The 20,282-nt window shown below is 43.7% G+C and overlaps 1 long non-coding RNA gene across 1 annotated transcript in view; it reads left to right on the forward strand.

The window, feature by feature from the left end:
- LOC109286499 (uncharacterized) overlaps positions 1-20,070 on the forward strand; it is a 41,345-nt gene extending 21,275 nt beyond the window's left edge. The window contains exon 3 of the long non-coding RNA XR_002094567.2: positions 17,543-20,070. This is a non-coding gene — a long non-coding RNA (uncharacterized LOC109286499). The remainder of the gene's footprint in view (positions 1-17,542) is intronic.
- Positions 20,071-20,282: the final 212 nt, after the last annotated feature.

Raw genomic sequence — 20,282 nt, forward strand, 5'->3', positions numbered from 1 at the left:
GTGAGGAGGGTGGTGGATGGGAACTATTTGTTGAGGGAGGAAGGGGAAAGACAAGGGCGGAGGGATGTGGGTGGGTGTTGTGAGGGTAATAAAGTTTTTTGTTTCAAGCATGTGCATGTCCTGACAGTGGTGATGGGGTTGGGCAGGGGATAGGGTGGGGTGTGAATGGTGGGGCAGGCAGGCTGGAGTGAGGAGTGCAGGAGGAGTGGATCAGCCAGGGCCCACTACCACGTGTAAACACCGAATTAGTTTAATGTGCATTAAATTTAAGCCATCTTCAATTCATGTGTAAACACACCCAGAGAAGGGAAACACCTTCAGTAAATACCAGAGGAAGGGGAATAACGGGCACTGGGTGCATCTACACAGGTCGCTATGAAGACGTTGTTACTGCACCGTGATTTAGTATTTCCTTTTGAATTAATCTTTGGATAGATTCATGCAAAATGAAGTACTACATCATGGCTCAGTAACAGCCTGTACTGCACCATATGTACATGCATGGATATTTTTAGCAGCTACTTTGCCATAGCAGTGCGCTATACCAGGTGCTGTATGGGGCACCTGAGAGAGTAACTGATTGTTGCCCGTTAGCCCAGTGAACAGATTGAATATACATTGATGATCATTTGGAATCTGGACTCTAAATGAAGCAGACCTCTGTTTCCCTTTTGGGCTCTGAGTAATTTCTGAACAGAAAAGCGCATAGTAGTACTTTCCCCCTTTTGTTCCTTGGCAGGTTCTACTGAATACTGCCAAAGACTGCCTCCTTCCTTCAGCAATCATAGGGTGGTATAGTAACTTGGGGAGCTAATAAACTGAATATTCTGAACAAAGGTGTAATGACTAGGGTCTGTGCCCTGAGTGGCAGTAGGATCATGGGCAGCAGCAAGAACTGAGCTGGCTGCAGTTATTGCAGCCCTTCTCAGTGGTGCCTTGGGTTGGTGCTCCAGCCACCAATCTCTTGTTACACTACCAATTCTGGGTTACTTTGGCCTACCTGTTTCCCCGCACAACTGCAGGCATAGACTCTGGTCCCATAAGAAACATGGGCTCCATAATACATGTTGGAGGCAGTATTGCAAAGGTACTTAAGCTCCCTTCCCATGATGAGGATTCCTCTCTGGGTGATTCTAGAGGGCATAGATTCATTGGGCTACATCATCAGCAAGCACAGGGACAAATGGGAATTTTTAACTAGGAGTTTTGCAATTAAAAAACTCACCACCTATGTAATATTGCTACAAACATACAATGGCAGACAGCAGACATGAACATTTATGTTACAATAACTCAAAAGCCCTAGTATCTTAGGTGTCCCATGGTGACCAAAACCAAAATAATTTAAGGTTGCATTTTAATTGAATTACACAATGACATTAATTTAAACATTAGTAAACAGATGCAATTTTGTGCAATGCTTTAAATTAAGTTTCTCACACATGCATTTAATTTAAATTTATTGAGATGGTTATTTATGTTAATAAAATAATTAAAAGCAGTTATTTAAGACTAACTATGAAATAGCTGTGTAACTACCTATATTAATAAGACAGTTAGTTAAGGGATAATGTCTATTGCTTTATAGTATAATTGCAATAAACAGCTGCTGAGTTTGATTAAGAGCTGAAGTGGAGCTAGAGTGTTGGAGCAATCTCAGAAGCTATTTGTTGTAAGTAGACTACAAAGCAAGGAAGATTATTCCTATTCTACAAAAGCTATAGCATAAACATTAAAATGTGATTTTCCTAAGTGCTCTGATTCCTTTTTTTCAGATTTGCCAGTTCTGCTAGAGGGGAGGGATGGCCTCTAATCAGTGGGGAGTGGCTTTTGTGGAGGAAAAGAGGTTTGGAGAGGGAATTCTGGGAGCAAATACTTTCCTGCTTTATACTAAAGTATACCTATCACTTTAGATGAGATTATGCACGTATGTAAATCAAGGCAGATATCAGGATCATCAAGTATTTTTAGGGTGGCATCATTCAAGAGTATCTTGTGTGAGTCACTTCAGATTTAGTAGAAAATCTCTACTTGGCCCCAGTTTCGGCTGATGGGATTTTTCTGTGGAGTGTACAGAGCTAGGGGGACAATCAAGCTCCTAATAGAAATTCACTTATGTCTTAATTTAGGAAGTGGCAGCTGCCATTCCATAATTCCATCTTTAATGCACAAAGCAGAGCAGCTTCCTGGCCTGTAAGCTTAATAGCAACAACTCATATCTGAAAGACAGGAACCTGCAAGTCAATCAATCCAGAATGCTGTCAGAAACAGCCCTTTTACTTTCAGTGTTTCTGCCACATTAGGATCCTGGCAGTTTTGGGGGGAGCAGGGAATGATGTGCTCAATTATTCAAAGCTGTTTCAGTTCACATTTACTCTCTGAGGGCGACTTAGTTTTATAAAATGGCAAACTTTGGCATGTTGCTTCAGAAGCAACTGGGCAAGCAGAATCTGCCCTTTCATGGTTCTTTATGTTTATCACTTTCTTCCCACTTCTAACGTTTTAACTTTCTTATTGAAATCACAAGGCTACCAAAGTCAAAAAGTGCTGTGAAACAGAGCTGAACAAATTTTCAGCAGGGAAGCTATGCAAGCCTCAAGTTTTTGTTATAAACCTGAAACAAGTTTTGCCAAGATGGAGTTCCATATTAACCTCCAGGCCCCACCTTCCCTCCCTTCAAGCTGTTTCTCCTATATATACTGGAAATTGGGAAGGCAGTCTTATCCCAAATGATATGCAGAACTTTAAAGTCAAACTGCACAACTCAGAGGAAAAACAACATGAGTTTGAAATTCATCATGAACAATTTCACAATAGGATCAACATTTCTTACAATCAATGTACTTGTTGTGTTATCTGAGGTTTTGACTTGTAGTACAATTAAAAAATGGTCTGGAACGGATGAAAAAAATTCCTGCTGAATTTGCTACCAGTGAGATGTACATGTGTCCTCCTCTTTAGTAGTCTGTCCTGAAAAGATGATTACCTCAGTAGCTAGATGACCCCACTGGCACAAAGAAGTAAAAACCACAGTTGCCATCTAAGGATGTGAACAAGTGTTCAAACAAACCCACTCAGGTTGGGCAGCTTACTTTGAACTGCTTAAATCCGAGTTGGGTTCTACCACAAGCAGACATTCACCTGTGCAGCCAAAGGTAAATAAGTTGTGAGGTCTGGGGGGAAGCTGGTGGGTACACAGAGGGACTAGGGCATCCTGAGAGGGTTGGCAGGTTTGCGGACTGCCCAGTCTGGGGGTTTTAGTTTGGGGGGGGTTTAGTTGGCTTAAAACAGCACAGCTCCAGGGCTGTGGTGAGTGGCTGGGCTTTCCCACTTTTTGTGCTCATTAGGCCAGATTAATCCATGTTAGATCAGGTTAACCCAGGCTGATCTAAAGTTAGTTCACCTCCGAGGTGAACTAACTTCAGATTGGGTGCAACATTTTTAGGGCAATTTTAGCCCTGGGAACAATTGCATGTCAGGCCATTTAGATGGACCTAACTTTGGTTAGGTCGATCTAAATGTAACGCTTGTATGTACCCATGGTGGCAGGTGTCAACTGTGATTTAAAGCTGCTTTTTTTTTAAGAAACTGACAAAAGAAAGGCATCTCAGCAAAGTTTTTTGCATGCTGATTAATCCACGTGCTGGTCCCCTACTAACCTTTCACAGAATTATTTCTTTCTTGTTGATACGGGAAACAGATGAAAGGATGATTCCATTGTCTGAGTGGGGGAGGGAGGGCAGGAAGGGGAGGGGATGTTTCAGACAGGACAGTCAATCTCAGCTCTTTTTTGGGTATGGCAGTTACAGTCACCCAAAATAATTATTTCCAGTGGTTGGAATCCAGCACTAGGCAAGCTCCACTCTCATGGCTTCCCACTTCAGGTTTAGGCAACTGGCAGTAAAGCCCACCCAGCGTATGCTTGTTAAGCTTCCAAGGCTTGCAGGCCTTGCAAACTGCCCTAGGGAAAAACTCTGTAACAATGGATAAAAGACTTTGGCCTCCCAGCTTAGTTACAAAGGATCCTCTTCACTCATCCTCTTAGTGAGAAATCCAGTTGAATGGTTTTTGAAATCTTTCAAATATTAAAAATAAAATAAATCATGTTATTCCGTTCCCTGGCGAGACTCTTGACTGCAGTGCCATGATGTACAATTCAGATCCTTTACATCACCAGCAAAGCCAATCTAAAGGATACCTTTTATTGCTGTGGCTGCAGCCAGGTGCACAGAGAAAACGGCATGAATTTCTTTGTGTTCCTAGAACATATAAAAAGAAACTGATTGTACTGAAGGAGGCAGATTCATGAGCATTACAATGACTGGGCAACAAACTGAAGTGTTTGCTGGTTCTTAACACTCACATGCTAACTTTGTTTGTTGCAATCTTGGCATAAGGCTGGCTAGAAATAAGAGGGACTTTTAACCAGAGACAGAAATATTTCTATGTGTAACTTTACCTTGGCATGCTTGTCATTGTCATGGGTGATGCCAAAGAAGAGGGACAATGACAAGGCAGGAATCATTGAAATAAGTCTGATAAAACAATAGTCCTATTTAGATCACTAGTCATTTTTAGACCTGCACTCAAATCTATAGGCCAGGTGTGTCAAAGATATTGCCAGACTGAACACACAGAGTCCTATCATCCAGCCCATGCTGCTCATGGGTCTCAGACTAGCCACGTGCAGCACATGCTGGTCCCAGCCCCACGCTCTGTATGTGGAGCTGGTCTGGTGTGTGTTGCACACAGCTTGTGGGGCTGTAAGCTGGACATGGGGCCAGTCCAGGGTGTGCACTGCATGTGGTGCCTGTGCTGGGCTGGCTTTACATGCTAGATCTAGGGGCTGTCCAGACCGGGCCCACAGACCGACCCTGCATGCTGGATCCAGCGTGCAGGGCCAGTCCAGCACAGGCACCACATGCAGCACAGGCCCTGGACTGGCTTTGTATGAAGGGCTGGGGCTTTCACATGCTGCAAGTGGTGTGTGAGGCTGGAGCCGGTGTACTTGCTGTATACATCACATCAGATCAATCCAAGGCATGTCTTCTTGATCCAACACGTGGGGCTGTTTTGTGGGCCCAAACTGTTCTATGGGCTAGTCCTGTGCCCTTCATACGGCCCCTGAGCCTAGATAAATTTGATCTCTCTGCCCTAGGCCATTACATTCTAGTCAACTGCCCTCAATCCCCTTACGCACACACATACAAACCCATACAGAGGTGCATGCACACATACACTATATGCTTCCTTACAGTGCCACTACTTAATTTGTTGTCTTCCAAGTGCCTGATTGCCTAGCCCCCTTCAAGAATGGAAATGCTGGCATCTTGTGTCTATTGGGATGCTGATTTGTTCTTTCCCCCTTATTCTTTCACTGTGGCACAGGCTGTCTCACAGAGTTGTTTTCTTAATTCCCTCCCAACTGAATGTTTTCAGAGACAGTAGTTTGCCTTTGGAAGTTGACCTGGAAATGCTCAGTTGACTACTGAAGCTGTAGAACAACAAATTCACTGGGTCTTTCAGAAACTCCTTGTCTCAGGAGAAGAGGTATCATTTGATAAACAGGTAGGAAAATGTAAAGCTACCTGTCTGCACTCTTCTGGCAGGAATCACCAAGGGGCACTATTCCCTAGGGTCCATTGGTCTTATAGTATCTTTGTCTTAATGAACAAGTCTTTGAAGAAACATATTGTTGTTAGCTTTGTCATGGAATTTCTCCATGGGAAGCTGTTGCAAACAGCATGATCATATGTCATTTGCCTTAATCATACTAAGTGGAGTCACTTCTCAGAGATAAGTTGCATCTCAAGAACTGAGCTTTGAAGTTTGGGCTGAAGATTTCTGACAAGGACATTTGTCAGTGTGCTTTTGGCAGCCACCTCTGTTAAGGAAAGTTATAGTGACTAAAATATTTTGCGTTAAGAAAGCGCCCTGACACTATGGCCCTGTTTTCTCTTCCAGTGGGACACTAGCTTGCCTCCTGATATCTGTTGCCATTTGTCACAAGGCCAGAATTAAGCTTAGGTTGAAACATTTAGCAATAAGCCACACATTGGGTATACTGCTGAAGGGCACTGGCTCTGGAGCCAGTTTAGGGATGTCATGTCTTTTCAGTCACTGTTCCTACAGAAAGAGAGATTTATCAGCTGCCGTTAGACTAGCAGAGCACAGCCCCTCAGCACACTGACTTTGCTGACCATCGAAGGAGGAGCCAGGCCACGGGCATGGCCTCCCCTTTTACCTATCTCCTTTTGGCAAGTCCTCTGCCAAGGAAGGAACAATATTTAAGGGCCAATAAGCAGAAAGAAAGATCTTTATCCAGTAGGAAGAGAAATTCTTTCCTACCCTCTGGCTACTTCATTTTTAATGCTTTCTTGAAAAGTCTTGGGTCTTTTGGATCTTTTAAGTCACTCCAGAGTTCACCTTGGTATGTGCAATTACAACACCGGATCTAGAACATGTGAGACCCTGAAATTATTGGCATTTTTTCCCCATTAAAATCTATGTTTGGATGTATGTTAAAAAATCTACTTGTCTGGTTACCTTATTTTTTGACATCTTGCTACCTCTGAGTTTAGCTTTGGTTCATTAGTCAAGGAAATAAACAGCCGGGTTTCTTATTATTCACACTATCACACAGTGTATTCCAAGCCTGTACATATCCTGTAGCTTGTTAAATAATTTTTTATCCTTTAAGAAATTCCCATTAATCTCTGACCAAGAAGAGCAATAATAGTTAGTCATCATATATAAAAATCTGAATCATTTTTACAAGTATCTTTAATGGCTTTCATTAATTACGTGTCTACATGAAAAAGCCACCCCTCTCAAACACAGCATCCTTTCATTCTTCAAGAGGATCTAATTTCTGAAATAACTGAAATTAAGGCACTGATACTCTGTTTCACCAAATCAAGCAGAAAAAAATATATACATGTAGCAAATGGAAGGTACAGCAATTGTGCTTTCTATGAAGTTGTAAGCTTCTTTCATTTCATTTCACCCTTGCCAGCTACATAGAGAAATATTGGTACTGAGTTAGACTGTGGCCTTGAATAAAAGGGGCAGGGATAAACTGCACCATTCACAAACAGTCCTAGGAACCATTGTGTCCCAGGAAAGTCTTCTGAACCACCACTTCCTGTTGCTTCCATCTTGCTCCAAGTAGCTGGTAATTTATTGTTGCTATACTATCTATACTAGCAATAAATGACAACATCCACAACACCACCCAAGTTGCTCTGGCTAACCAAGATTCTACCTATTCCTCACATCTCCCTGACCACTGGTTCAGTGGACGGACTTGTTTACTGGTTTTGCTTCTGCAGCTAAGATTTTGTAGCTTATATAGGGATAGGGTTATATAGGAAAGGGGTTATTCCCATGCTAAGCAGTACAAAGGCATGTGCAATTGAACAAGTTACCACAAGGTGAAGGAGGGTAGGTAATGGATTTACAGCATATCAGCTACTCCATGGTAACTGCCAATTTCCTCCAATTACCTCCCGGTAAATGAAAACTAACACACAGTACCTTACCCTCACTAAAAGAAATGAAATAGGGGTAAGTCACAGTGCATTGAGTTTCATGTACCATGGAGTAAAAGCATGCACATGGGCAGTTGGCACAAAATAGCTACTCTCTAAATCCTCACCCTCATATACCTCAGGGTTACTTGTTTGTGTGCCCACGTCCAAAGTCAAACTTTATCCCACTGAGAGGAGTAGAGGGTAGAAAGACACAAGAAAGGGTTTTGCTTACACATAGCATTAGTGCAGATACAAAAGGTTTGAAAACCACCTTCACTACAGTTAATACTGCTTTAAAAAAAAAGAGGGAGGGGGGGTTCTTTTCTTTTCTTTTCCATTCCTGGCTTGGGAAAAGGGGAATATCAGAAGATGAAGAAAGGCAAGTCTGTGTTTTTGCATGCAATATTAGTCCATTACTTGGCTGAGACCCAGATCTATTGTGGCGAGAAAGTAATAGATGAACTAACTAGGGACCCAGACTCTCTGGCTACTGTCCAAGAAACATTAAAAAATGGAGTACTGAACATAACAAGTAGGTTGATGCATGCAAATGTTGATGTCTTATTGAAAACTGTTAACTTATTAACACGTTAAGTTTATAGAGGTGCATTTGAATATTAATACCTGCTGGCCAAGTTTGTACCCCAAAATTGCATACTGACCTACTTTCCTGAAATAATATTAAAAGTTGTTTTCACCTTGTTCACCTTGGTAAGACAGTTTGTCAGGAAATGATACTTTTTTTGATAGTAGTGCCAGCTGCCTGGTGCTGAGTTGTTACTTTTGGAAGCACCATTTCCATGGTAGTGGAAATGATCACTTTAACTTTTGCCACATACATAATAGGGCCCCAAATTCTTTGTTTGTTATTTTTTCCATTCCTGCACAGTAGGTTAGTCCCTACTGTGGGTATTATCACCTCATCATGCAGGTAGTAGTGCACAGACGTGCCACTGTAAGCTTGAATGAGGTCAATGGATCAAAGTTTCATGTTGGGACCCTAAGTTTTGCTCAGCATCCAGCAAACCTAAGGCTTCTAGGGGGTGAAAAAATATTGGCTAATCTCAGAAGGTTTAGCATGAGGTTGATGCATTTACACAACTCGACCTTACTTCCTGTGCACCTCCTAAGGACTGTGGGAGACTGGCTAACTTTCTGGGGATCTCAGAACAGGAGATGTACATTAATGAGGACATAGGAGGTCGAGTTATTTTAACTCTACCCATGTAATAAGGACCCAATAAAAATCAGAAACTCATATTATGTTACCCATTCTTGACAGTTCCATTTCAGCAGTAACCTCACAACCTAGACAGCCTTTTCATTATATAGTCCACATTATGTCTGGCCCCTAAAGGAGGTGTTTCAACCTCTTTTGCAAGGGTCATTCATCCCCTTCAGCAGTTAAAAGGTCTTCAACTAGGACTGACTCCTGCACAGAGGTGCAAGAATGTGGAAAAGCTGCTTGACCCTGTACCAATCCTGTACATTCATTCAAGGACCAGCTGCAACCCAGTTTATGGTTAATGACATGCAGCCTGAATATTTTTAAAAATTTTAACCACAGAGAAAATACCTGTCATTTTCTTATCACATTTTTATCTTTCCTGGAATCCATGGTGACCCTGAAATTTCTTAAGGAGCCTTTATTTCAAAGACACCCCAGCAGTTCCTTCAAAATAATGTTTGGTTCAACAGAAAGTTTTACAAAGATGCAAGAAGGCAAATTCATTGGAAAAAATAGGTGAGATTAAATTAAAATCATAAATAGATAATAAATAAATCCATTATCTGCATGTAGATAGGTAGGCACTGCACTCCCAGCTCCTAAAACTATAATATTCCCCTACAAAGCCCCTATAAAGTGATAAGCAAAAAATAAATAAATAAAAATCAATAAAATCCAGTGCCTCCTCTTCATGCACAATCATAATTCCCTTTGCCACTGTCTGTTGCATTTTCATTTAATTTCTTCTGTTTTCAGTTTTTCAGTAAGGGAATTAGCTAATATTGGGACAAATAGGTGAATGGTTGGGATTCCGTTTATTTATTTATTTATTTTGCAGTTTTAATATTATTCCCTATTAACATCTTGATTGTTCCCAAAGCTCATGTAAACTGGATGACCATTTTGTTATTGTTGTGGTGGCAAGAAGAAAGCTTGCTCACATGGCAGGTTTTTCTAAGCTCTCTCAGCTCTAATTGTTGCATGCAAATTGTTTAATAAATAATGTTGGCCAGAAAAAAAAAGAATAGATATTAATTAAGAAAAGGATTTAGGCTGACTCAGTCTCGTACATGAGACAAAAGGTTAAGTAAATGCCAAGGCCGCTATGCCTCTTCAAACAATGAATATTAGTTTTAGAATCATTAATGTCTGCTTAGAAAACAGAGTCATATTGGAGACTTATATGCCAAAATAACCAAGGCCAGGGCTGTTTCTTTTCAATCTGAAGCTAAATTATTCTCCAATAGAGGGCTAAATGTATGCAATTAACAGTGCTAGGTAGGACAACAGGGAATGGCACTTTTAATATGTAGCCAAATTGAGATCAAGTTTTTCTTTGAATCTGGTAACTTAAACATTTAATATGCACAACCAAGCACTGCAACAGAATTACTGAAAAGCAGCAGATAATTAACTCTTTCGCTACTTGTCAATGTAGTTTGTGAATAGCCAGGATGCTGCTTCCTGATTTCTGTCTTGTAAAATGGTATCAGACAGAAAAACAAAGGAATTCCAGGTATCTTGAGTACTCAAGTACTCAGTGAAATAAATGTATGGACAGTTTCTTGGTACTGGTTAAAAATAGGATTACGGCATCTTTTTTTTTAAGAAAACTTCACTCTGTTGAGGATTAATTTTGCAAACAAGTTGAGAAGCAAGCTTATAGCTAACTTGCTAAAATTCAGGATGGTTTGATCTTAAAATGCTCACTCAGTTGTTGCAATAAGTTGAAGGGATCATGCAAAAAAATTAAGAGCAAGTAATAATGGACATTTTTGTATGATTGGATGAATCGCAAAAGATGTGTCTTGGACATGCAGGTAAAAGTTAAGATGCTTATTAAAATTACTCAGTGGAGCTGTCAGCAAGACTGAGGTACTCAGCTTAACATTCCACGGTCACAAGTACAAGATAGACGTACAGAAGCATCTAGAGATCAACCAAGAGCAAGGCCCCAATGTGCAAGACTCTATATAAATCTAGTGACTGTATGTCCCAAAGAATTTAGAGTCTCAATAGGCAAGACATACAAAGCATGCAAAACAGGCAGTATTACTACACCCATTTTAAAGATATGGAAATGAAACTAGGCTAAAAGATATGTATTTAGTAAATGTTTGTAACTCAGGATAACGGATACCTCCTAAAACGCTAGCATTACTAATGAAGCACATTTAAGCTGTGCTAGCTGCTTGTGTGAAGCCTGTGCTTTTCTTTCCAAGCTTTTACTTTTCAGCTAAGCCTTTAAAAAGCAGCACCTTTTTCTACATTGGACATTTAAAACCTGCTAGCTCTCCTATACTAGTAACATACTTTCAAATCCCAGTCTAGATAATAATATCCAGCTGTTATATAGTCCTTTCATCCATGGATTTCAAGGCGCTGTATAAAGAAGGTTAGTATCATTATCCCCATTTTATATTCAGGGAACTGTGGCACAGGTTTGCTCAAGGTCACTAAGACTAAGTACAGACAGTCAGAAGGCCCAAGGCTGAATCAACTCAGTCTTTGCAGGTTAGTCTAAAAATGCAGAGATTAAACTGAGAAACAATTGGACAGACATTCATTTTTGATTCAGGTAATGCAGCCATATACCTTCAGTGGCTCAGGCCAGAAGCCAGGGGGCACCAGAGCATAGCTCTCTGGCATACAGGCAGTATGGGCTGTGTGTTTGCTTCCTCTTCTTGCTGTTTTCAAGGTCTCTAGGATTTGCGTTCCAGAATCACAACAGCAGGGCTCTACAGGATTGCTCATCACTTCCTCTTCCTGTTTTCAGGTGCCTCTAGGATTTGTAGTCCACAGTAACAGCCAGTAGTAAATTTTAGCAGGGCAGGGCAGCTCTGTACTTGGGGGGAGGGAAGTTTAGCCTCCCTCCCTGATCCCAAACCCCAGCCAGGGTTTGCCTAGGGGAGGCAATCCCTGCATTCCCCTCCCCCCCTTCCCCCCCCCCCCCCCGCTTCTCTGCTGGGGCAAACAACATAGCCCTGCCCAGGGCTGGAAAGCATGCTGGGGGAATGTGATTTAACTTGAATGAGGAAGGGGCCTGGGACAGAAGTTTCATAAACCAGTTTGATCCAAATCAGTTACGTCTGATACTATATTCAACCAGGTTTATCTTAAACCAGTTTCAGCCATTTTGAAATTGATTTATGTGCACTGAACTTTTGTTCCGTTACAGGTTTAAACTAGTTTCTGATTACTTAAACCGGTTTATGTATAACTTCTGTCCCTAGCCTAACAGACCAGCATCATAAAGTAAACTTTCATAGTTTCATAGAGTTGGAACCACAACTCCAAAGTTGTAGTGCAGTGTCCTGTGCACTAGGAAACACTGCCTGTATTAAGTGATTTAATCAAAGTTACTCAAGAAGTCTGCATCACAATTAGGAAGCAAAGCCATCTCTCTTGAACCCCAATCCATAAACCCTGTTCTCTTTCCACGGAAGAACTGAAGAAAATTCTAAAGTGAAAACTGTTTTCACTTTTAAATATATCTAAACCATTTGTCCCTTCTATGTTTTAAGCTCAGTTCGAGCTTTGGGCATAAGTGCCTCTTGCTTTTTATTTACCTGACCTAGATTTTTTACCCTGAAGTAGGTTTGCAAAGCAATCTAAATGATTATAGCAGAATGAGTGCCATTAAAGTCACTGGGATCATGTACATGGAAAATATTAAATATCAATAATATAATATTGAAATATTATAGATATTTCTTCAAAGTTGATGAAGAAAATGATTAGCTATTGTACTGAACTCATTTGATAAAAATAAATAATACCATTCATTTGGTCCTACTGACCTCTGCATTATGTTCAGCAGGGAAAGCATGACTTACATGCTTCAAATGTGTGAGGTGGACTCTATGCCTGAAAATACATGGGACTGGCTCCTAGGGATTTTCCTCTCCACAGAATTCCTGTTGTCCTCTTTTCTCCCACTCCCTATTTTCAAGAATGCAGAAAAGTGGCCAGAGAATGGGTGTATCTGAGGAAACGTACTCAAGCAGTATCCTCAATGTGGCATCCTTAGCTGCTCATTGCCTTTTTAAACAAGAGTAAAATGGTGGCCACACTTCTTCGGCAAGTATGATGGTCCCCATTAGTTTTACCAGATATCTGGAAAAGTTAAATTTTCATAGATTCATAGACATAGATGTTAGGGTCGGAAGGGACCTCAATAGATCATTGAGTTCGACCCCCTGCATAGGCAGGAAAGAGTGCTGGGTTTAGATGACCCCAGCTAGATGCCTATCTAACCTCCTCTTGAAGACCCCCAGGGTAGGGGAGAGCACCACCTCCCTTGGGAGCCCGTTCCAGACCTTGGCCACTCGAACTGTGAAGAAGTTCTTCCTAATGTCCAGTCTATACCTGCTCTCTGCTTATGGCCATTATTTCTTGTAACCCCCAGGGGCGACTTGGTGAGTAAAACCTCACCAATTCCCTTCTGTGCCCCCGTGATGAACTTATAGGCAGCCACAAGGTTGCCTCTCAACCTTCTCTTGCGGAGGCTGAAGAGGTCCAGGTGCCCTAGTCTCTCCTCATAGGGCTTGGACTGCAAGCCCTTAACCATATGAGTGGCCCTTCTCTGGACCCTCTCCAGGTTATCCACATCCCTCTTGAAGTGCAGCACCCAAAACTGCACGCAGTACTCCAACTGTGGTCTGACCAGCGCCCGATAGAGGGGAAGTATCACCTCCTTGGATCTGTTCGTCATGCATCTGCTGATGCGCGCTAAAGTGCCATTAGCTTTTCTGATGACTTCATCACACTGCCGACTCATGTTCATCTTGGAGTCCACTAGGACTCCAAGATCCCTTTCCGCTTCCGTTCCACCAAGCAGGTCATTCCCTAGGCAGTAGGTGTGCTGGACATTTTTCCTCCCTAGGTGCAGCACTTTGCATTTCTGCTTGTTGAATTACATCCTGTTGTTTTCTGCCCATATGTCCAACCTGTCCAGGTCTGCTTGTAGTTGTTCCCTGCCCCCTGGTGTGTCCACTTCTCCCCACATTTTGCCTCAGGTTAAGCTATTTAACCCATGAAGACATGGGTTAGACCCATGTCTTCAGCATGGTGCGAGGCCTTCTTCTGCCCCCCCCCCCTCCACTCCCTTAACTGCGCATTAGTATAGTTTACTGCGAAATAATCATGTGTGTCTACTCATGTACATGCTTATAATGCAGTTGGTGCATCTACATGTGACACTACATTGCCATAGTGACATGCTACAGTGACATAGCTCATTGCTACTGTGACATAGTGTCAGCAGGCACAAACAGTGGCGCCAATGCTATGTCACTGTGGTGAAAAGCCACTTCGCTATATAATGTGTCTCTATGGCAATGTAGCTACTAAAAATAAGCGTGTGCCAGCAGGATGGTGCAGTAAGAGCTGCTACTGCACCATCATTTAGTTCTTCGTAAAGCAAGTACTAAATGACAGTGCAGTATCAACTGCACCATTGGGGGGCATGTGTACATGCACCCAGTAAACCTCCATAATTCTGAGTAAAATTGCTACCTGCAAATGCAGTAGCAAATTTACTTGAGATTAGTAATGGTACAGTAGTGCTCATGTAGACATGTGACTGGGAGCAAAATCTGCTCCCGGTCAGCCATCTACCGGAGGGTAGGAGAAAGCTCCCTGACCCTGGGAGCTGCCTGCTGCCAAGGCAGGCTCTGCCACAGGAGCCCGGGTGGGGACTATGTCCTCCTGCCCCAGCAGCAGGGCACTCCAAGCCTCCTGCTCTGAGATCATGATCAGGAAGTGGGGGCTCAGAAATCCTTATTTCCCAGCCCCCACTTTGCCATTGTGATCAGGGAGCAGGGGCTAGGAGATCCTCTTCCAGTGCTGGCTCCACAACCACTGGACCAGCCCTGAGAGATCCTTATCTCCCAGTGCCTGCTCAGCTCTCTGCTGGCAGGGGCAGAAGAACCTGTTCCCCGCCCAGCTCCACAAGTACAGAGCCGAGGGGCGAACAGGCTCAGAGTTTTGTTTCCTGCTCAGCTCAGCTCTGTACTCACAGAGCTGGGCAGGGAACAAACTCCCCAGCCTGTTGCCTCCCCATCCCCAGCTTCACACCCATGAAGCTGGGCAGGGAACAAGCCCCCCAGCCTGCCCCACCTCCCATGGTTATGGTCTGGGACCCAACCTAGCCCTGTGCCCCAACTGGGTAATTGAAGCACAGGGCTTGGAAAGACCTGCAGGGGTGGGATCAGGGCAGGGGGCTGGGACCCACCCCTTCCCTGCAGCTCTTTCCAAGTCTCCTGCCCCTGATCAGGGAAACAGGATCAGAAGCTCCCTACTGCTGGGCCAGGGGGACATTTTCCCTGCACCAGCTGTAGGCATCCCCCTGGGGCCAGGAGACAGCTGTCTCCTGACCTGGTGCTCTCTGCCAGCCCCTGGGCTAGCATGTCCTAGAGCTCTCACTGGTGGCAGCAGAGGCCCAGTGCTGGACTGCAGGAAATAGTGCAAAGAGCAGCAAATCTGCTCCCTAATCATGGAATCATAGAATTGTAAAACCAGAAGGGACCAATGTTCCCTCTAAGGAGTACCAGTCCATGAGTGCACTGCTTTGGTCCATGAGGGCTCTGCTTCTGTCCCACCTCCCCCTTTCGGCACAATGCAGTCTGCCAGTAAGCGTCCCAAAGAAAGTGTCCAGGTGGGAGCAGGCAGGGTTCGGCCACCACCCTTCTCCATCCTGACTGCTGCCCAGAGCAGCACAGTGGAGTGCTGTGGCCTAGCCATCAATTGATAGAACTGAAAGGGAGGCACCAGGGCCGGTGTGGGACACTTACCAAAGGTAAGCTCCTCACTCCTCACGTGGGGCAGGCAGCAGCTCTTCCCCAAGGTGAGGCAAGGCAGGGCTGGGGCTGGGAGCTGGGGGCTGGGAGTTGGGGCCTAGGGGCTGGGGGCCTGGGGCTGGGGGCTGGCACGAGCTCCACCACCTCCAGGGAACTGCTCCATTCCCCCACATTGCCCCAGGGAGTAAGGAGGCACATGGCATCAGGGCTGGGGAGTGCAGCAATTCCCTGGAGTCCACAGAGCCCACAGAGCAGTTCCCCAGAGCCAGCAGAGCCTCACGCGGGGCAGGCAGCAGCTCCTCTCCGAGGTGAGGCAAGGCAGGGATGGAGGCTGGGGTTGGTGGCTGGCATGGGCTCTGCTGGCTCTGGGGAACTGCTCCACTCCCCATCCCTGATGCCATGTGCCTCCTCACTCCCCGAGGCCATGCAGGGGAGTGGAGCAGTTCCCTGGAGCCAGCAGAGCCTGTGCCAGGCCCCATCCCCTAGCCCCCATCCCCTGTCCCCGCCCCCACCTCCGCCTCACCTCAGGGAGGAGCTTACCTTCGGTAAGTATCCCACACCACAGCCCAGCTCCTATCCTGGCGGATGCGCGGCCTTAAAAAGTTTGTGCACAGCAAGACTTTTACTTGTGCATGGCCGTGCATGCATGCAGCTTAGAGGGAACACTGGAAGGGACCTGTAAGATCATCAAGTCTGATCCCCTGCCATGGGCAGGAAGTTACTGGGCTCAGACAAGCTCAACAAGGTGTCCGTCCAGCCTCCTCTTGGGCACCTCCAAGGATGGTGACAATACCACCTCTGCTGGGAGTGTGTTCCAAATTCTGGCAACCCTTAATCCCTTCTTGTGTAGATGCCTGCCCAAAAGCACTTAGTCCAGAGTAATTTACACCAGAGTAAACTTAAGACACAGTAAATGCCTGTGTAGACACATCCACTATATTGTTCCATCCTGTCCTAAACAATGACCATTACCAAATGGGAAAGAAGAAAGTATTAAAAGCCTCACAGTAGGCGGATCTGAGCTAAGCATTTATAAGAGCTATAGGGCCCACAGGACAAAACGTTGCCTCACTTTGCAGCAATTCTGGGATGTTATTCTCTAGTTGTAGAAATAATGAAAGAGCTGTGTGGCCTGGAGACCTCAGCCATGCAGATGGGGCAGTCTGTTCTCTGGAGGGCAGTCTGGGGAAGGAGAGTAGGCATCCCTTTTATCCCAGCCAAGTAAATTGCACTTTCTCAATCAAAGGAACTAATCAGTCACACTTCTTCTCCCTCTTACTGCAGCTTCTTTTATGCAGAGAGGAATTTCTCCCTTGGATCAGCCAGCCCAGGTCACAGCTGATTTATGTGGTGCCCAGAGTCTATGGTAACAGGGAATCAGAAATATGTATAGCAAACAGTATATGCCTCATACTGGTAAATAAGCCCATTGCAGGAGTTGGCACTAGATGTGTAAAGGATAGGGGAATAAAATTAGAAACTTGTACTCTGTCTATATAAGAGAAAATCACACAGCATTTGCTATTAAACCAGTTTCTGTTTTACTTTTATTACTAAAGTGATTAATATGATGGCAGCTATTGTATGGGCCAAAAACCAGGAACTGATCAGTTCTCAGAAATGTGAGCCACTGCTGTCCTAGCCTGAGCCCTGTTTTGAGCTTTGCTAGCTGCTCCAGTCCTCTCTCTCACCTCCCTCCAGGCTGCTCCAGGCCTTTCTCTTAGCTCATTCCCTGACTACTCTGATCTACATTCTTTAGTCCCATCTGCTCTTCCAAGCACCTGCCTCTGAGACCGACATGGCCACTGCCTCTTATCTCTCCACTGTCTCTATGTGCCTTTGTCTCTTAGTTCTTTTGCCTCTCTGCCAGATGCTCTCTCTCACCTTGCTAAGCCCCCAATGGCCCCCTTCTCTCATCTTTTACTTTTTCTTCCTTCTTTCTCCTGCTCCCAGAGATAATATACTCAACTCTGTCTTCACAGATCCCCAAAGCCTTCTTGCAATACGAGGGATCTCTCCTGATGCTGATGCTCATCTGCCCTGACTCCTGATCAATCGGAATTCAGCTGTCAGATCTTGCTGGAGTGGAGGGGTGCTTACATTATACCTGATCATCCCTCAAGGGACCTCACCCGGTTTTACAACATAACCCATCGCATCAGTCAACACATCTCAGACTGCTGACAAGCTGGACGAGCTGGGTTCTAATCCTAGCAACATTTAATCTCCAACCCTAAATTACCATGGATTCTTAGACTATTTGGTTTAGCCCAGGCCTAATTCCAATGTTACCATTGATTTGTTCTATCAATTTCCCCATGGCCCTTTTAATCAATCCATCTTTGTGCCTTCACACCTTTACAGTTTCACTGATTGGCTCTGCTACCTTCAGCCTCTATAGTGAAATAGTACAATGTTTCCATTGTACTATCCCCCTACATCCCATATATACCTCCTCCTCTCTTTGGTTCAGTAAAATAAGCTCTTGAAAAGACCTCACTACCTTTCAGAAGTATTCTGCTCTTCTAGTAAGAATATAAGTAATAGTGTTTTTTCATAATGATTTAAAACCCAATAAAAATGAAAAAAATATTAGTTGGTAGTTGCTGACTTCGAAGGAATTTTTTTGTCATTGAGAAGTATTGGGACATGTTTATATCAATCTAGATTGCATGTCTATGGTCAGTAAATAGAACTAAAATGTGGTAAGGAGTAAGACAATCGCTGGACAAAAAATAAGGTGCAAATGGGGACATTGTTGCATTCTTTTCATGAAAGACATCTGGTGGTGCAGAGAGCCCATTAGCCATTCTGTTCTGCATTATCACCATCATTTATCAGCATCTACATCACACGTCACAGCTACTATCCTTTCTGGTACCCATTGTGGTACCACAGAATTTCTGGGGAACATTTAGTTTAGACTCCTGGCTTCCACTTTATGATACACTAGGCCATGTATTAATTGTGATGTAAATAGTTTTTTTCCCCAGTATACGCCTAAGGAAACATTTAGCAAAACAAAGTGGTGTGATTTGGACAACTCCAGGAAGCATAGCCAAATAAAGCCACAGCACAACCTAGCCTGTCCTCTCTCTCATATGTTTCACTAGAACTAAAAGAATAGCACACACTGGGTGGGGAGCGGGAAAAATACAGCTAATCAGCCACCATCAGTGTGCAAGCTTCTTCCAGTGGAACTTGTCACCTGAGTCCTGTCTCAAATTACTATGAACAGTTAAATCAGTAAAAAAATCTGATTCTTCTCTAAACCATAGCCCTATATATATTTGTATATACATGCTCTTCTGTCTGAGTTTTGTGTGCATGGAAGTCTTGAGCACAGTTGAGAAAGTAAGTAGAGACCCCCTTGTAACTGTGATCTACAGAGTTTATAGATATTATCTGGAGAGTTTCTGCCGGCCATGTTAGAATCGACATTTGAGTATATGATCCTACTAATATACCTTTCAAAGACCAATATATTGAAAGAGAAATGCCAATTAAACTAGCTAAGCAGACTAAATAAAATACACTGTGGGCATGTCTACACAAGACATTTACTGATCAGTTGACTAATTAGCTGCAAAGTAAACATTTGCATATCTACATGTGAGCCCCTATTAGGCTGGAGTAAAACAGCTCTGCCGCAGCGCACGTGTAGGTACTGAGCCAGCTGGCTGGGGCACAAGGTTAGCCCCACACTGAAGCACCCCCATGCCCCAGCCAGCCCCTCCACAGCACATTGAATCTGGGGAGAGCAGCCCTGGGCTGGCAGGCTGTCCCCAGGATCCTGCAAGCCAGGGTTGCTTTGACTTGGCTCAATGTGTTGCACTTCCAGGCACACATGCAGATGTGACACCCAGGAGCAATTGCTCCAGAGTTTATTCATGAGCACTAATGGTACATGTAGACATGCCCTGCAGTAGTCTTTTTAGTCCTGAAGATGTGGGTTCAACAAGTTGTGTGGCCTCAGACACACCTCCAGTAGAAATCTGCCCATGCCTTAAAACCAGCACAAATTCTATACGTGCCCTGCCAATTAGGGCTGAAATATCTCATTAGAGCTGTAGGAGGCGTTTCTTTCAAGCAGCTGAGGTGCTGCTATCAGTTCAAGCCAATGGTGTAAAACAGTATCTTTTTTCCAAACATACTACATTTCTGTCTCTTCCCCCGAGAGACAAAGCCCACTTTTGGGAGGGAAAATCGTGTGTTCCACTAGTTTGGAGTATAAAACTGAATCACCTTTATTCTGACACCGACTCCACTCTGGATTTCAGTGAGTCAATTAACTTTGCCCCTGCCTCAGTTTTGCTAGAGATGATAGCATTTGCCTACCTCTGCAGCAGATTGTGCAGATTAATTAATGTTTGTACAGTGCTTTGAAAATGAAAAATGCTGTGTAAGTACTAGATTTTATTAATAAAAATAATCATAATTTCAGAGGATACAAGTCTATCCTGCAACCTTTTCTAACAAGATTTTTCCATCTCCAACAACTGAACATGTATTACTGGATGTACCACTGGTGTCCATTTCCTTAATTTCTAAAGCATTAGAGAAATGTGGATTGAGAAAGGCACAAAATAAACCCAAAATTCTGTTCAACTGCACATTTAAGATAATGTCTGCTGTGCTTTAAATTGTGGGATGAAACAGTATATTCTATGGGTTAAAGTGGCCGGGGCAATTCTGTTAGTATTACAGTTAAGCTAAAATGCT

This window comes from Alligator mississippiensis, chromosome 1 (genome assembly GCF_030867095.1).
Source record: "Alligator mississippiensis isolate rAllMis1 chromosome 1, rAllMis1, whole genome shotgun sequence".
Taxonomy (NCBI): Eukaryota; Metazoa; Chordata; order Crocodylia; family Alligatoridae; genus Alligator; species Alligator mississippiensis.